The sequence below is a fragment of the Sorex araneus genome, chromosome 4, assembly GCF_027595985.1.
Source record: "Sorex araneus isolate mSorAra2 chromosome 4, mSorAra2.pri, whole genome shotgun sequence".
Classification (NCBI taxonomy): Eukaryota; Metazoa; Chordata; class Mammalia; order Eulipotyphla; family Soricidae; genus Sorex; species Sorex araneus.
In genome coordinates, this window is record NC_073305.1 from 152,488,070 (window position 1) to 152,502,535 (window position 14,466).

Genomic DNA, 14,466 nt, shown 5'->3' on the forward strand with positions numbered 1-14,466 from the left:
TCTTAGAGTCTTTTTATTAGGATCTCTTTTAGCTGGTACCCTTTGGGCTTCTTGGATCTGGATGCCTACATTTCCAGTTCTGGGAACTTTTTAGCAATGATGTCTTTGACTGTTACTTTCTTGTTGGGGTTGCCTTTCTGTCCCTCTAGGATGCCAGTGATTCTTATGTTGTTCTCTTGACTTCATTCCAAGGATCTCTTGTCTATATTTGATTTATTTTGAGGTCTTTTCCCATCTTCTATTGTTGCCTGGAGACTTTTTACATCTCATCTTTGAACTCACTGTTGCTGTGTTCAGCTGTTATCACTTTACTATTGAGGGCATCCATTGAACTTTCATTTCATATAATGAAAGTTTATGCTTATAGTTTTTTACAATGACATTTATGCTTATAGTTTTCTTGTTTCTGTCCTCATATCCTCTTGAGTTTTATTGCATGTCCATTCCCCTCTTTCTTTGAGCTCATCCTCACCATTTGTCTCTGTGAATTATTTATGTGAGAAATTATGTATGTAGATATTCCTGTTAATGAGTATTTTTCATTGTGGGATTCTTCGTTGTTTCCCATGGTGCTTGTTGTAGTCTGAAGGTGATTTTTCCAATATATCATCAAGGTTCTTCTCCTCACTGCCAGGGAGGACTCTGGGAGATCTCAATGGGGGGTGATATCTTCTTTCCCTCTCAAATATATCCCCTTCCAACTTGATCTTACTGTATAACTGTGTGAAGCCTTTTGTGCTTATTCATGGAATTCCTTATTTGGCTTAAACTTAATTCTACTCTTTGATTAGAGTCACCTTATTTCTTGTACTCGTTGTTACTTTTGTGGGCTTGGGGGGGAATGTTGATTAAAGTAGGCAATAATAGACTATTGACCTAATGATTGGGTAGCTTCTCAGAAAACTATGCCCACTACTGGTCTGACCTGTGGTAGGAGCCAAGCATCAGTGGTGTTTAGGGTCAATGACAGAGTGGGTGTTTGAATTCTACCACGGGCTTGCTTGTTCTCAGAAAAATTCTTTTCTGCAGAGCATTCACACATAAATGCCTTCTGTGAAGTGTCTTTGCTGAGAAAGTTTGTATAGTCCCCTATTTAAGTTATGCTATAAATTTATATAATTAAAATAGCATGGTATAAGAATAAAAGCAGATACTCAGATTAATGAGACATTAGTGGGAATTCAGAAATAAGCTCCCAGGTATATGGATGCTTAAATTATGACAAAGGAACCAAGAACATAAAGTAGAATAGTTGATTCAATAGGCCAACAGGGAAAACTGGATTCTGAAAAAATAGTTAATTTGAACAATTGTCTCATACTTTGCTGAATGATTAATCAAAATAAATCAAAGTCTTAGATGACCAATCCAGATTCATACCTTTATTAACTTTTTGGTGATTTGACACCAATGGCAAGGAAAACAAAACAAATTAAAACAAAAACACTGAGATTACATAAAACTAAAAAACTTCTGCACTGTCAAAGAAACTGTTAGTAAATAAAAAGACATTCCACTGAATGGGAGAAAATATTTACACAGCACATATATTGCAAATAGCTAGCTTATACAATATATTCAATAAAACATTCAACAACAGAATTAAAATAATAACTCTATCAAAAGGGGAGAAGATCTGAATAGAAAAGACTCAAGAAATGGAGATGGGAAACAGTCATATAAAAAATGTTAACCATCACAGAAAAATGCAAATCAAAATGACAATGGAATCTCCTCACACCAGTGCTAATGGTTTATATCAAAAAGGTTAGAGGTAACAGGTAACATTGGGGAAGTAAGGTAAGGGAACCCTTATTCACTGTGGGTGGGAATACAAACCCAGCTTCTAGGAAAACTTTGTTAAAAAAAAGTAGCACAACCAAAGAAACAATAATTCCACTTCTGGATATCTAATCCAAGAATGCAAAACCACCAAATTGCAATAATCTAAGCATACCTATGTCAATTGTAGCAGTTCTAGGAAAAATTTCAGTGCTCAATGACAATTAGGTCCATAAATAAAATTATAGACCACACACATTATAGACCTCTACCCAGCTATAAGGAAAGTTGAGATATTCTGTTTTGCTACAACATGGATATAGTTGGAAGAAGTTATGATAAGTGAAATAAATCAGAAGAACAGAGACAGAATGTGTCATGAAATAAACCCTCACTCTTTGACCAGAGAACTGGAGTAATCAAGATTGGTGGAATAAACTGAAAGTGTCCCATGGACTACGGAGGGAGGTATTGTCACATAGATGATGGGAATGGTGTATTAACATTGTACCTCTAAATCACATAAATACATATGCTTTTTAAAATTTGTTGCATAAAAATTAGATTGTATAAAAAGGAAGTCATCATTAAAGACTAATAAAATATAGATATTATAAAAATTACTCAGAACAGTATTTATTTGAAATTTCTCAAATTACAGAAGGATTTCAATTATATGATCTCTAATTTTGTCATATTTGAGTCCATATAGTATCCAAATTAACCATTTACTAATTGTGTCTGCCAAAAACTTAATACAGTTGCTCCTCTAAATTTGAATGTTCACGTCTGCAGATTAGACCTAATCAAATATTTAAGCCTACCATGGTTTTCTATACTGAAAATGCAAGTACTTTTTTTGTCATTATTCCCTAAACAATACAATAAAATAAACATTCACAAAACATTCTCTTTGTGTTAAGTATTAAATTATCTAGTGATAATTTAAAATATACAGGAGGATGTGCATAGGTTATAAACAAGTACTGAACAATTTCCTACAAGGGACATGAGCATCCTTACATTTTGGCATCCAAGGGAGTCCTGGAAACAATCCTTCATAGATACAGAAGGAGGACTCTACTGCATCATTTACTGACATGTAAGATAATTTATATTCCGATAAACACCAAGAGAATCTCACTAATGTTAGAGATCAAATACTTAATTCAAGATAACTTTATTCAATAACAATAAAAAATTATCATCCATCAATAAACCCATATGAGATCATGTAAAATCTGTGAGTTTTATGCTATCATGTATGTAGAATAGGCATTTATTTTTATGTAAACTTTGAGTATTATAGCCAGCAATTTTCTTTCCCAACATCTTTCTCATGTTGCCTTCTCAAAAAAGAAAATACCAGCAGTGGCTGTTGTTTGATAATTATGATCCTACTTTCTGGATTATAATTTTTTATAATTTTTCTGGATATATTTTTTCCTTATTAAAAAATTCTTCTAGTGAAGAGTTGGGCTGGAGATTCCATAATTTTAATAAAAAACTAGTCTAATTCAACTAGAAAGATGTGAATAAATTTTATGAGTGTTTTAATGAGGTTCTGGTATTTTTAATTAATGTTAGTCAATATTAATCATTAACTGACATTTATTATATTGATTGTTTAAAATAGAAAATCCTCACATGAGACAAACCAAGGTAGAGTACAGAGGTTAACATAATTTGTGAGCTTACTGAAAATACAAAAAGAAAATAATAGATCAGATCTGTTGAATCAGAATCTGTATTTTAAAAAGATACATAGCTTATATATTATACAATTGGTATGTAGTAAAGTTATGTACTCTGTATGCACTAAACTAAATTTACATAATTTGTAAGCACTAAAGTTAAGCAATCAAAGCTTAGTTTAATTTGCACTGAGCAGGTATTCAAGCTCTTTACCCAACTTTCAAACCTCCTTATCAACTGTTGTGGCTTAATTTGGAGAGTCTGTACAATTTATTTACTTTTTTTTTCAAAGCTTGCCCTATTTCAAAAGGGAAATGAGACCTTAGGGAGTAATGAGCTTTTATATTGTAGAAAAACAAGGGTTCACCAGCAGAGCAAAAGAAGACAGGACCCAAAGGTCAGAGAAAAAGTTTGCTTACTTCCCGGCCCATTTCTTAGCCACATGATTCATCTTTTGGATCGAGAGCATACTTCTGCATACTCTGATGGTACAAGCAATCTTCAGTTTAAGAACTATTGCAGTCCAAATGATCATTTGTAAATTGGTGATTTGAAACATTGAATTCACTTTCCCATAGAAATAGTTCTACTCAGTGAGTTTCCAAGCATTCTGCAAAAACTATTCCAGTAACTATTAAAAACCTACTCAGGAATATTTTCAAGCATATTACATGTTGGATAGTAAGATGCTGGGGAAAAGAAATCCTTAAAAGAGTACATGTCCAGGCTCTTTTTGTCTCCACCACTTTCCAATTTTTCAATTTTGCTAAATTAACTTACTTATCACTATATCACTGTCATTCCATTGCTCATCAATTTGTTCAACTGGGCACCAGTAACGTCTCCATTGTAAAACTTGTTACTGTTTTTGGCATATCGAATATGCCACAAGTAGCGTGCCAGTCTCTGCCGTGCAGGCTAGACACTCTTGGTAGTTTGGTGGGCTCTACGAGAGGGGTGAAGGAATTGAACCCAGGTCAGCTGCATACAAGGCAAACTCCCTACCCACTGTGCTATCACTCCAGCTCAAAATGATAATTTCCTCACATATTTTTAAGCACTGAGATGTGTACTAAATCACTTGCTTTTAAATTTTATAAGTTTTTTGATTGGCCATGTATTGAGACTTCAAAAGACTGTCACTGTCATCCCGTTGCTCATTGATTTGCTCAATCGGGCACCAGTCTTAATTGTGAGACTTGTTACTGTTTTTGGCTTATCAAATACGCCATGGGTGCCATACGGGCAGGCGAGATACCATTGGCAGCTTGCCAGGCTCTCCAAGAGGGGTGGAGGAATCGAACTCGGGTCGGTCGGTCGTGTGCAAGGCTCTACCCGCTGCGCTATAGCTCCAGCCTGTTCAAAAGACACTTTGCCATAAAATGCTGATGACTACATGTTGAACACCTGATCCATTGATGAAGTGATGAAAATCTCACAGAAATGATACCTTATAAAGTGAGGAGTTCTTTAAATAATGTTCAGTAGAAACTAGAAAGCTATTGCTGAATAGTTGTGACCAAGTATATGGCAGGTATGCAAAATGTGCTGGAGACGGAGAGAACAGAGGAGGGTATTCAATGGATTCGATTTAGATAGCCAGAGAAAGAACTGTTTTTGGTATTTATATTTCCTTTCTCATTTGCCTTCACATATTTTGATATAAACTAACCTAGCCCAAGTATCCAGAAAATTGATAAGACACAAAAGCCATAGATAACTCATAGTTTCAATTATGGTCCATAAGTAGAAAGAAGAGCACAGGAGAGTGAAAGTATTTGTTAAGGGTAGATATCGGGAGGTGGGGAATTGACAATGAATGTGGCTTCTCCAATACTAGTAATATCCTTATGCCAAATACAGTTCCTTTCCAAGATGAAGAGATAGTACTGTGAGTAAGGCGCTTTCCTTGCATGCAGACAAATAGGGTTTAATCCTTAATCTCAGACTCTGCATATGATTTTCTGATCCTTCCAGCGGTGATTCCAGAATGTAGTCAAGAATATCCAAGCATGACTCCCAAACCAAAAAACAACAGCAGTAGCATCAACAAAACCACCACAAAATTATTGAGGGGTGGAGGAATTGAACCCAGGTCAGCTTCATGCAATTATTGAATATAGTTCCTTAGATGCAAAAACCTTTAGATAGAAGTAATATGTGCTAAATATCATATTGCACATTTGGTTTTCTTGTATCAATTATCTAGTTTATATTTTAAAAGGGTTTGTAAGTTGAAAAAACCAACCAGTCTGTTCTGAGGATGTATTATATACTTAAGACTATTATATTGAGTGATACAGAAGGCAGGATTTCTCTGCTACCCTCACCTGCCATGTTTTCTTTTTATCCCCAGGGTGTGACGAAGACAAGATGTTGATAAATTACCTTGGTTACAACTTCTAGAAAATGTCACCTCATTCATTATTTGTGGCATTAGGATTTCTTTTGTCACTACTCCTTTTGTGTCATAAAATGCATCTTCCATGACATAGATCACTATCTCACTATCACTATTATCCCCTTGATCGTCAATTTGCTTGGGCAGGCCCAATAACGTCTCCATTTGTCCTAGCCCTGAAATTTTAGCAGCCTCTTTTTACTTGTCCTTCTCAATGGTGCCACATTAGAGGCTTTTTCAGGGTCAGGAGAATGAGATCCATTATTGTTACTGTATTTGGCATATGAATATGCCACGGGAAGCTTGCCAGGCTCTCCTGTGTGGGCAGGAAGCTCTTGGTAGCTTGCCAGGTTCTCCAAGAGGGAGAACTAGACTATAAGTGAGGCTAGACTTCCAGAGGCTTGGTTTTATAGTCTCTGGATGTTGGCCGTTGATGGGATTACATGGCCCTGGGGGCAGTTTGTGGGTGTGGCTGCCTACTGGAAAATGGGAGATCTGGGCGGAAGAGGCCCAGTCCTAATCTGAGCAGGCTTGGAGATCTCAGGCCCTGGTCCCACATACCGGGATTCCTCTGCCAGTTCCTTCTTGCATGAGGCTCGTCCAAGCAAGTGGAGAGTGGCCTTGAGTATGGTTGTGGCTGGGTTCTGGAGGTCTTTGGCTGACATAGATACCCCTCAGAAATAAACTATGGTTATACTTTATGATTCTAGGTTCTGAGAAGGTAGGTATACAGCTATCCTTTTGGGATGCCACCAGACCTCAAAGTCACCATCTAGTTAAACATTTAATTCTAGCTGTATCACCCTATTTAAAATCTTAGAATTTATGCAGCACATGGCCACATTTATGGCTGCTTGACATATCATACTCTGTACCAGGGATTAATGGCTACAGGATGATACAACAATCTTCACACAATTTCCCCTAAGGAAACTTTTTTGGACAATTTTTAGCAGATTATTCATAGCAAGTAACATAAAATTTCCAATGTTATATTTATAATTTCCTTCCTTCTATTACATTGAATTTGCATGTTCTTTCCATAGTTTTTTTAAAGCAGTGAAGTTTTTTTTTAATTTCTTATTCCATATATAAACCTAGATTGCTATGAATTTCTCTCATAGTACTGTTTCTCACTACTACTTTTTGCATTGTCACTGTAAACTCATCCATCCTCATGGTTTTAAATCCCATCTTCACAGTAATAAATTCCTGTAGTTTGCCTCTAACATAGTCTTTGCCTCAGAATGCAGATTTCACATTTTATTGCACACATATAAACCTACTGGATTTTTAACAGATATTTTAAACCAATGCAGAATTATGGGTTTCCTCTCAAACCTGCTTCACTCATAGTCTTTTTTTCCTAGTAAATGTTAATTTAGTTATTACAGTTAAATTTGGAAGCATTTACTTTGAATTCCTCTCTCTCAGACTTCACATTCTATGCCACTCACAAACACCTTTCACTCTACATTCTGAAAATTATTTAATGATGTCTCATCTCTTTCATTGTTCCCACCTATATCTAAGTCACCCATTTCCTGAGTATAAGTAATCATATTACCTAAACTACAATAAAAATTAAAACTTTGTAAAATGCCAGTTTCCCAAATACCTGATATGCATTTGATTTATGAATCAGTCAATAAAAGTGTGATAGGAAAAACTGTCTTAATACTAGACATAGCACATATGTTACTGGTGGCATTCACTCATACTTTATCTTCATCTGTATATTATCTAATCATTTATACTTATACATCTATATAAATACATGTATATTTACATATTGTCCCTCTACTTCTAGCAGAGGATAGGTCAAATATAGTAAATTCAGAAAACTAGGGAATAAAAATCCTCTCCCTATGTTAATCAGACTTGAGATTCTCTCAATGTCAACCAGAAATAAGATTCTCTCAGAAGAACTGCTCTTTAAAATATTTTCAGGGTCATTCTTGTTTATTTCCTTTAAGGCTATCAATATCTTATAGTACCAAGGATTTGCTTCTTTGTTTTACAAACTTTATCTAGATAAATGATTGCCAATAGCTAACAAGAAAGTCTGTGGCAGTTGACTCTTGTTTTAAGGAGTCGACTTGTTTTATTTATTAAACTTTATATAAATTTATAAAACCTTATAAATCTAATAATTTAATTAAAATCAATAAAGATGACAGCGTTTAACAGTATTTATGTCACAAATCTAAAAGGAAAAGGGAAGTCATAAAAATGAGGTCTATGATCAGAGGCATATAGCACAAATATCCTCCAGTGTTACATTTAGGTGAGATGGCGAGAGAGAAAAAGAGAAAGATTGCTTAATTTAAAAACCTAGTAAAGAGAAAGTAAAGTGAAATTTATCAGCTACACAGGCGGGGTGGGGGATTGGGGGGTGGGGGGCAGGTTTACTGTGGTTCTTGGTGGTGGAATATGTACACTGGTGAAGGGATGGGTGTTTGAGCATTGTGTAACTGAGACTTAGACCTGAAAGCTTTGTAACTTTCCACATGGTGATTCAATAAAAAAATTTTAAAAATTAAAAATTAAAACTTAAAAAAAATAAAAACCTGAGCCATTGAAATTTTATTTGAACTAGTGAATTTAAGTTTGACCACTCAGCACTCAGTTCTTTAATTAAAATTCTCAACTATAATGAGTTCAATATGTCAGATAAATTAAACTAATTAAACAAGACTAAAACTACTTTCTCATTTTATTTCAACTTTTAAATATAATTTGAGTTATTCTTTTCAAATAAATAGGTGTGCTATATCTGTTTGGATGAGCCTCATGCATAGGGGAGCTGGTGGAGGAACCCAGATGTGTAGGACCTGGGGCAGAGATCTCTAAGGCTGCTCGGATTGGGACTGGGCCTCTTCTACCCAGATCCCCCATTTTCTAGTAGCTAGGGAGTCACACCCAGAAACTGCCCCTGGCGCTGTGTAATCCGTCAATGGCCAACATCCAGAGACTATAAAATCAAGCTACCAGAAAATAGGATGCAGTCTCTTGCCCCGCACCGGGCTGTCTTCACTGGGGCCCCTTTGAGGGGATGGGTTGAGGGTTGAGTTCCCCCCTGCCCACAAATGGAGCCTTGACTGTTGAGGTCCTACGGAACCCAGCCATGTTCAGGACCACTCTCCACATGTTCGGATAAGCCTCACGCATGGGGGAGCTGGCAGAGGAACCCAGGTGTGTGAGACCCAGGGCCGAGATCTCCAAGGTTGCTTGAATAGGGACTGGGCCTCTTCCACACACATCCCCCATTTTCCAGTAGCTAGGCATTCACACCCAGAGACTGCCCCAGTGCCATGTAATCCCATCAATGGTCAACATCCAGAGACTATAAAACCAAGTTCCTGGAAGAGAGCAACACAGTCTCTTGCCCTCACAATGCGGCTGTGCAACATCTAATAGGTAGGTCTCACTCTTGGAGAATCTGACAAGCTACTGAGAGTCTATTTCCTACTTGGGAGAGCCTGGCAAGCTCCCTGTGGTGTCCAAATTACAGTAACAGATATATACATACCTCTCAGAGAGACCAGCAAGCTATCGAGAGTATCCCACCCGCACAGCAGAGCCTGGCAAGCTACCCGTGGCTTATTTGATATGCCAAAAACAGTAAAAATAGGTCTCATTCCCCTGACCCTAAAAGAGCCTCCAATCTTTGGGAAAGACGAGTGAGGAGAGGTTTCTAAAATCTCAGGGTTGAGTGTAATAGAGACGTTACTGGTGCCCGCTTGAGTAAATTGACGAACAATGGAATCCAGTGATATCTGTTTATATTTTAGATAAGTGCTCTTTGATGGTGAGTAGCTTAATAAAAACACTGTAAAAATAATAAGCAAATACCATTGAGTGTTAGGAAAATTTTAATGCAAGTATTACACATATACATGACCTATTGTTAAAAATACAAAATTATGAGGACAATAATTAAAGAAGCAATTCCATATAGAATAATATGAAATACAAATAGAATCAAGACTTTTATTTTTATTTCATTAGGTTTCTTTATTTGATATTTAAAGATAAGCAAGCTTTGCTCTAAAATTTGGAAAAGCAAATTTTAGATTTTATAATTGAATTTGACTGTCAAATTGATATAAAACAGTTATTGAACAGTCTGAACTTGATTACAAACTTGAAGCAGTAATATTTTTCTTTCAATCATTGCTTTTGACTAGCAAGAGACAAATCTTTTCCCTTAATGGCTCCTTCAGTGGATCCCATTGCTTTCTGACCACTCAAAAGTCTAAAAACATTACTCCGGTAGAATTTGATCTAGTTTTAAGCTTCATATTTATATTCTTTCATTCCCAAATTTAAACTTGGTCCTAGACCAAAGACCAGAAATAGTAATGGTGAGAGATACTATTTCCTTTATCTTTCTCTCTCATTTCTGTTTCCAATTTATACAGACACTGAGAGGAAGAGTTCAGAGGAAAGGAATATTTTCCTCTTAGCTGAATTTTCTCACTCTTCTAAGCTCTCTCTGTGGCAAGCAACTGAATGTTGGCTTCATGAGTAGATTCTTTGGAGTAATCTTGGGTGAAAATCTTAATCTCACCATTTGTATATGAAGAAGTCTATCTTCTTGCTTTAATTTTTATAACTTCTTACCTTTCATTTTGCTCATTTGATCATCCTGGGTCACAAAAATACTGTCATCAACGATTTGAGAGCCAAGCATTTCACTGCAGTGCTTCCTATATGCTCTCCTATCCAATCACTGATATATACCCAAGATTTCCACTGTCCCAACACTCCTTTCCCACTGCACATTGGCAGAAGCTGAATAATCATGTGCATTACTTAAGCAAACGCTCAAGTGGGAAATCAAATGATTTTTTTACTGTAGCGCTATAGCACTGTTGTCCCACTGTTCATCGATTTGCTCAAGCAGGCACCAGTAATGTCTCATTGTGAGACTTGTTGTTACTGTTTTTGGCATATCGAATATGCCATGGGTATCTTGCCAAGCTCTGCTGTGCAAGCAGCATACTCTCGGTAGCTTGCTGGGCTCTCCAAGAGGGACAGAGGAATCAAACCCGGGTCGGTCTCGTGCAAGTCAAACAAACGCCCTACCCACTGTGCTATTGCTCCAGTCTGTTTTTACTGTAACTCAGTTATTTACGTATGTAACTTAGAAGTTTACTCAGATCTTTAGTCTTTTATTTATTGTGAAGTGGTCAGAAAAGGATGGTAGCAGAGATTTCTGTTACTGTTAAAATATTTTATACAAATATATCTGGTGTTTTTTTTTTCTCTGATTCAAATGTATAGTTTTTTTATGTCATACATAATTTTAGAGTAAATTTGTTTATAATTTTTTACATTATTGCTTATAATTTCTTACTCTTGAACACCTAAACTTTCTGTTACTAGGGCAGTGTGACAAAAGTGACTTCATATTTGACCCTGGTCAATGTTTGAAAAAGTCAGCACTTGAAATTTACTTGGAACATGATGATATAAAAAACCAGAAATTATTGGTTTCCCTTTTTTAGATATGTCCTTTATTTATCGACTACCTAAGATGACATTTGTATAACATTGGTATATCACTTATCACATGGCATATTATACTAGATTGTATAATATGTTATATCACATTTATGTCTTGCTTGGTATTTTCATTAGACATCTCATTAAGCAAGTGGAAATTATTCACAGTGATTCATTTTTATGTGTAAGAGTTAGACATGTCATACTTTGTAAAAGTCTGGAAAGTCAGGAAAGCTTTCAGACATTTAAGCTGCAAAATCTTTTTAGATTAAAACTTGAGAAATAAACAGATATAATTTCATCTAATTATTCTATTAAACTCAAGATAATCTCTATTACAATTTTGAATTAAAAATATACTTGTTTGCCTCAAATTCATACAGCAAAATAACTAGGTAACATTAATAGAGAAATTTGGTAGAAATTGATAATTTTTGGATTATGATGAAGTTGACTGTCAATTTCTGTGACTATACAGGAATGCATTTTAATATAAAGTGCTTAGGAATTTTTAGTTAAAATCCTGACATACTTTCTGAATATTGAAACAGTTTATATGTTGGTGGACAATTTTGAAAGAATAAAATTTGAAGTATCTTATAATATAGTAGGCAAGATCAAGCAAATGTTAATTCCTTTCCATATGTATTTGATCCATTAATTATTTGTCTGTATCCACAAAGAAATTTAGAAAGCACTTTCACAACATTAAGGCTAATAAATGGAAAGACTAGGCTTAAATTTAATTTCTGTCTGTCTTCCATAATGGTGCTTTTTACATTATGTTACCCAGTAGTTCACATGACCTCCCAAGGAACAAGAAAAATACAGATTATAGAATGAAGCATAAGGGAAAGATGGAAAGATCTGGGTCATATGTCAAAAGTGCCTTAAAACATCACAGAATAAGGCTTTAGGTGAGAGAATTTAGGAAATTTTTACTGGAAGCATCATTTCAGGATTAAATTCATTTTATGTCTTGTCAAATTTATTTATAATTTTTACATGTAGTACATGGAATGGTACACAAGGAATAATATAAAACTCTAGAAAAAAACAAAATTATGAAATTTGCAGCAACATGGGTGGAATTAGAGGATATTGTGCTAAGTCTGTCAGTCAGAAAGTAAAGGATTGATAGGAATGATCTCATTCATATATGGAACCTAAAGACATAACAGTAAGGTCACAACTAAGGTCCAATGGCAACATAGTGGGAGAACTAGTCTAATTATAATTTTCAGCTTAAAAATGTATTTTGTGTCAAAAGCAGCTATATTTTTATAAGATATATTGATAATTCTTATAGTTCAAAACATCAAATCTTTGCAATAAAATAGTTTGGTTACCAACAGCCCCTCCCCCACCTCAATTTTTCATCCTAGTTAATCTTACCACATCATTTAAAAGTCTGAGGGATTTTCCTCTTTTTTCAAATACATTCTTAACTTTCCTTCTCTGTTCCTTTAATTATGTGCATGTCAACATGGTTCCAAAACAACCACTTCATTCAGTCATTTTAGTGAAAAAAAAAAAAAAGGAATTGATCGAATCAGTTGCTAGGTTCCCAGTAGACAAAACATCCAGCTGATTGACTAGATGTTTTGCTTATCAACTGTTTGTTTTGGCATTGTTTAGACATAATCTTTGTCTCCTTCTTTTCTTCCTTTATTGAATCTACTCTAATTGCTTTTCTATTGTCTTTTTTGGCATTATTAGGAGTTTCTTCCTTCCACTTTTGATTGTTTAAACAGGTCTATTTATAATGCATTCTTCAATCAATCTGCATGAAATGTCTTCTAAGTGGTTTAGCACAAAGTGTATAGACTGTTTATCTTGATACCCAAAGTCTGTGCTCAAATAACGTGAGCCAAAGTTTGAATTGGAATAAGATTCAAGGTTATGCATATTAGCTTGTTTATTTTTCTAATAACTGAGCCAACTTTTAGTATTTTTGGAAAATATGTGTATGACAACAGAGAAAATAAATTTGATTATCAAATATTCAGGTACTTAACACTTTGCATCTTTATAATCTTGCTTTTATCTGACTTATTTTGGATTGCATAGTTCAGACATTATAGTAGCACTGTAGCACTGTTGTTCTGTTGGTCATTGATTTGTCCCGGCGGACACCAGTAACGTCTCCATTGTGAGACTTATTGTTACTGTTTTTGGCATATTGAATATGCCATAGATAGTTTGCCAGGCTCTGCTGTTTGGGTGGGATACTCTAGGTAGCTTGCTGGGATTTCTGAGAGGGACAGAGGAATTGAACCTGGGTCGGCCGCGTGCAATGCAAACACCTACCTGCTGTGCTATCACTCCAGTCCAGAAATTATAGTACTGTGACAAAATATGGTGCCAATAAATTCCATTTTTCTGTTTCTATTCTAAATTAACTTGGCTATAATTTTTTGTTTCTTTGTTTTGGGGCCACACCTAAAAGTATTCAGAGTTTACCCCTGGCTCTTCGCTCAAGGATCTTTTCTGGTGGCTTCAGGGGACCATATGGGTGCCATGGATTGAACCCAGGCATGCTCTAAGCAAAGCAAACACCCTATCCACTGTACTATCCCTCTGTACAATAAATTTTGTTTAAAAAAAGCACACAAATGGTGAAATAGAACTTAATTTAAATCTTGAAGGGACACTCAACTATTCAGAATAACACTATAATTTTGTAGTAAATTCATCTTCCATATTTTCCTCTCCAATTCACAAATCCTTCTCTTTCAATAGTCATACGATAATTTCTAAAAACATTTACACAATAAATGTAATATGGTAAAATGGTATCTCATGTTCCTACCACCAATTCTGTCTGCCTCTGTCCCTAATTACCCAGCACTCCATCCCATTCTGAAAAAAAAAAAGTGCCTATTCTCCGCTGACCAGCTCCTATATTAAGCTCTCGGCTCATCTTTTGTCTTCTCAAAAGGTTTTTATCCTTGAAATTATATTATTGAACTCTTACCTGCATCACGAGTTTCTTCCTGTCTACAAGGTTAGACCACACACATCTCAATATCATTTGTCTTTAAAAATCAAAATAAAACTTATCTTGACCCAACATT